Source organism: Pseudophryne corroboree, chromosome 7, assembly GCF_028390025.1.
Source record: "Pseudophryne corroboree isolate aPseCor3 chromosome 7, aPseCor3.hap2, whole genome shotgun sequence".
NCBI lineage: Eukaryota > Metazoa > Chordata > Amphibia > Anura > Myobatrachidae > Pseudophryne > Pseudophryne corroboree.
In genome coordinates this window covers 246,566,704-246,572,155 of record NC_086450.1, presented here as the reverse complement: position 1 = coordinate 246,572,155, position 5,452 = coordinate 246,566,704, and positions in this window count along the sequence as shown.

The window sequence follows — 5,452 nt, the reverse complement described above, 5'->3', positions numbered from 1 at the left end:
GATTCTGCGGCTCCATCTTCACCACCCAGGCGGCGCATATCCGCAGTGCTGGCCCAGCCACCACAGGCAATTTTGGCTAGTGCCCAAAGTGATGAGCCACGATCACCTCAGCTGTCTGGTGAGTAAAAACATTTTTTTTTTTAAATTTAAAAAAAAAAAACACAGTACATTTACTAAGATGTGAGTTCTATTTGAGTTGACATGTTTTCCCGTAGCAACCATTCTGATTCCAGGTATTCTCTTCTTGAATGTGCAAAATTAAAGAAAAATAAAGTCTTATTGGTTGCTATGGCCAACATCCCATTTTAAAATCAACACCCATCTTAGGAAATCGATCCCACAGGCGTGCACAGAAAATTAATAGCGGCTTTCACACCGGACTTAACACCCCACCCCCTCCACAGCATTATAGTGTTCTCCCACCTCCCCTGTCCTGGATGTAGACTGCTTACCTGATCTGCTCCTCTGGGCCGTCCAGGTGAGCAGTCTATATCCAGGACAGGTGAGAGAACACTATAATGCTGTGGAGGGGGTGAAGTTCGGTGCGGAACCCGCCAGTCAGTCTCTGCGCACGCCTGTGAAGGCACATATGTGTTTGTAAAGGAAAGATTCCTAGTTTTTTAAAACACACCTTTAAAATAAAATTGGCATGAGTATTAAGTAGGGCATGTTTAGGACAAGCAAAGATATTTAAATATAACTAAACAGTGCCTGTTGGTCACCCCATACAGACCCAAACATCATGGCCGAAGACGACCAGCAGGAACCTGACCAACAGCCAACATTTACATTGCACCTTACGCCCGTTGATCCTACCCAGCCAACCCAGCAGCAGGATATGCCCCAAGCCTCAGTAAGGCCACAATTGATCCCTACTCCACCCCAGCAACAAATGTCCGCAGACTTTTGGTCCAGTTGGGCCACACAACAGGCCCAAAACACTGCCTACCTGAACACACACACACACACAACACCTTGCCAGTCTGCCCCATCATCTTCCGCGCATTAGTCGGAACTCGGGAAGACTGATTGTTCAGGTAGGCAGAATTGCGACATCAATGGAGCAAATCAGGGCGGACAACACGCAAATGCTTTCAAATTTGACGCGCATCATTGATGAGCAACAGCGGCAGCAACAAGCCTTAATTCAAGTTATTCAGCACAATCAGGTAGTGAATGAAACTTTGTCTCGGATTGTGGCCAGCAACACTGCCACAAATAATCAGCTGAATGCCAGTATTCATAATTTGAGCCAAAGCATAACTCTGATGGCAGCACAACAAGGCAGCTCCAGCTCAGGCACGACTACCCCTAGCCAGACCCTAGTTACCTCCCCTGTTCGACGATCAAGCAGAACACGGCCCAGCGACCCTGCTCAAACCTATGCACCCAGCACACAAAAGAAAAAAAAATGAAGAATACATGAAATTTGAGATACACAATAAAATTGTTAATATTGTATTCTCAAAAATTCCGGTGTCCGCGTCAATCATTGTAAAACACGCTATGTGTGTTTGTTTTAATGGGGTAATGAGTGACAATGTTTTTTGGAAATTGTTTTTTAAAAATGTACAGACCAGTATAAAGAACAAACACTAACGCACAAAACACACATTCACACCTACAATACATTTAATCAAAGTGGTTAGTCAAGGTGATTTGAATTTAAAAAATACTTACGGCTAAAATACCGCTTAATCACTTCTTGCCTTACCTGCCTCCCTACATCTGTACTCACACTGTCACCAGATGTTTCTAAATCCTCTGCTTGCTGACTGTTTTCTCCATCATCATGTGGCAGATGTTGTTTCAAACACAGATTATGGAGAAAACAGCAGCAGAACACAATCCTAGTCACCTTGGAGGGACTATACAACAAAAGCCCAGCAGATTTATCCAGACACCGAAACCGAGATTTCAGCACACCAAAACATCTTTCTATCACGTTCCGCGTAGACTTATGTGCAGGATTGTAACTGTGTTCAGCAGGAGAATCAGGTTGGGACAATAGAGTAAGTAGCCAAGAGTAGCAGCCATAACCCCCATCACCTGAAAAACAGATATAGGCAACATTAGTACATGTGTATGATAAGTAATTACCCTAAAAAACAATGGAGTTTGAAGTTAGCACACATACATACAACACACTTGGAACATACCCAGCAGCCAGCCATCAGGCATTTGTCCGTCCTCAAATTTATCGAACAGAGATGACTGACTGAGGATGAAGGAGTCATGGCAGCCGCCAGGGTAACCTGCAACCACACTCATAATGTTGAGATTTGCATCACAAACCACCTGGACATTAGTGGATTTGTCCATATGTCGATTAGTATATATATATTGTCGGCCCCTAGGTGGTCTCAGCTCAACGTGTGTGCAATCTATGGCCCCCAGCACATTGGGCATGCCAGCAAGCTCATAGAAAGCTACCCTGACAGCATGCCACTGCGACTCCTGGGTAGGGAAGCAGATAGAGGCATTTATATGTGGCTCCAAGACATCCAAAACCTGAGTGGACATTAATAAATATAAGGTGAGTGTCATGATCTGTATTCAATACAATACTGTCTTCTAAGACCTAACAGAAGCAACACTTAGATATAGACATGTATATATATTTCAACTCACCTGGTTCAAATATTTGGAAAAGGTGGGCTGGGAGATACCGATGACGTCGCCTGTCACAGCCTGGAAGCTCCCAGTAGCCATAAAGTGTAACACAGCCAGGAGTTTGTGCAGGCCTGAGACAGAGCGAGAGCGTGCTGTCTCAGGGTCTAGTCCCAGTTTGACAAGGTCATACAGACGGAAAATGTTATTTCTATTTAGGCGAAACATCTGTATGACCCTATCATCAGACAATGCGTTTAAGTTTAAACGTCCCCTAAAAAATCGTGGCTGGCGCAGCCTCCGCGGCACCTGCTCAACCTGCTGACCATGTTCACTTACCTGGCCCTGATTTATGGACGAGTCATGGATCACTCTCAGGTATCCCCCAGCAAACAAAAAATCGGTAGCACACACCACAGCAGCCATTTCAGAGTGAGAGATATTCAAAATGTGCCTTGGACCCTTTTATAGGGCCAAACATTCAGGTGTGACTAATGGATAATTGAATACACATGTAAACACGCTTCTCAAAAGCAGGTCTACTTTTTTTTAGGACTTTTTTACGATTTGTATTTTTTCACGACCGCAAAAGCATTTTCACGGTAGACATTACAAATACGAATGGTTAGTAAATGACCGTAATTCATACCTAAACAGCCGCGTTTTGACCGATGGTGTATTCATTCGTATTTTTTTACTACAACTTCCAAAATATTACGAATGCCCTCATCACTGCCGTGATTTTTGCTTAGTAAATTACCGAGATGACACTTTGAAGAAAAAACGGCATCTCGGTCAAAATCGGGAGCTTAGTAAATATACCCCATAGAGTATATCACATCAACATGTTCAAGGCCACCAGAGCAGGGACACCTGCGTGCTTTCAATTTGCAGCCTCCCAGAGGAGGACCAGGAATCAGACCCCTTATTGGATCTGACAGCAGTGGCTGTCAGGTGGTACCCTGACAGATGCACAGTATGGAGAGGCGCTAACAGAGGTGCAGCGAAGTCAGCTGTCTGGCACCCTGCACCTCTGCCAGGCCTGCTTCACAGGGAAGCCAGGAAAAATGTACCTAGTCACACGCCACGTAGACACAGGTAACCAAACACCGCTGAGACAGCCAGCATACCGAAGTACATTAGAGGTCTTACAGGCACCCGTAGTGCTGGCACCAAAGAAATGGGGCACCCGGTTATGTGTGGACTATAGGAGGTTAAACAAAGCCACGGTATTTGATGCATACCCCATGCCCAGGGTGGACGACCTGTTAAGTCAGCTGGCCTCAGCGTGCTATGTCACCATTATGGCTCTTAGCTGCGGGAACTGGCAGATCCCATTGTCACCTGAGGCCCGCGAAAGGGCTGCCTTTATTACTCCTTTTGGCTTGTACAAATTTCTTGTCATGCCCTTTGGTATGAAAAAAGTGCCAACTTTGTTCCAGCGTTTGGTTAATTGGAGCATGCTGTTGCGTACTTGGATGACATTGCAGTGTTCAGTCGGACCTGGGAGGATCATTTGATCCATTTGGATGATGTGTTATAGCAGATCACTGTGGCCGGCCTGACCATTAAACCAGAGAAATGCCAGCTAGGCATGGGTGAGGTAAAGAACCTCTAGCACCGAGTAGGTGGGGATACCCTCTGTCCCAAGCCAGGGAAGGTGGAGGCTATTGCTGCCTGGCCTAACCCCAAAATCAAGAAACAGGTCATGTCTTCTATCGCAATTTTGTACCTCAGTACAGCGCAATTGCAAAGCCCCTGACAGATCTCACAAAAAAAGAAGCTTTCCCTAATTGGTACACTGGGTGGAAGCTTGTGAACAAGCCTTCAGACAGCCGTCTGAAGCACTAGTGCTGCAGGCACCTGATTTGAAACGTAGGTTTGACGTGTAAACGGACATATCTAACTTTGGGCTGGGGTCAGTACTCAGTCAGGTTGATGACCAATGGGGAGAACACCCCATTATGTTTTTAAGCCGAAAGCTGCTTCTCCGTGAGTTAGCCTATGGAGCCATTGAGGAGTGCCTTTCAGTAGTCTGTCTGCTGTTTGTTTGTGACCCCTCCCCTTTTCTAGCACCTGATATACTGTATAATTATCTCCAGGATTGATTGAGCAGCTACCACTGTTTGTCTGCATGTGTGAGAAAGCATTGAATGATAGCAGCATTTGTAAGGCATGCTGGTCCTTGTAGTGCCAATCGGAGATCTTAGGGGTGGCTCTCAGGTAAGCTAGCCCTCAGTCTGGTTGCGGTTTTGTATGAGCCTTTATCATGAGACCTTACTGTAGACAAATCACATGGTCCTATGTGGGCACTGCTATTATGTAGTGTTAAGACTGCTGATATTGGAGAAGCCTCATAGGTTTCCTGGTCTGAACCATGGTAGCAATAACCTTTTTGGAAAGGCCTTTGTGAGCTAGGATATTCCGCTCAATCTCCATGCCGTCAAACAAAGTCGCCGTAAGTCGAATGGTCCTTGTTGAAGAAGATCTCTTCTTAGTGGTAGAGGCCAAGGGTCTACGACGGACATGTCCAAAAGATCTGCGTACCACGCCTTCCGAGGCCAATCCGGGGTAATCAGTGTAAATGTTGATTTACTTACAGGACTAAAAGCAACACTTTAAAAAGACATTCAATACACTTTAAATGGAGCCGCAGCGGCCGCTGTAATCAATCCTTAGCCTACGTACTTTTTACCCAGTTTACGTACAAAGCCTCGTACCGTGTACGCACTTTGCATACAAACGCCGCGATGGTCGTACAAAGTACATGCGGTGTGTACACACACAAAGACACACCGTGAGCACTTTGCAGCTACACGTGTGACTAGATTACACTTGTATA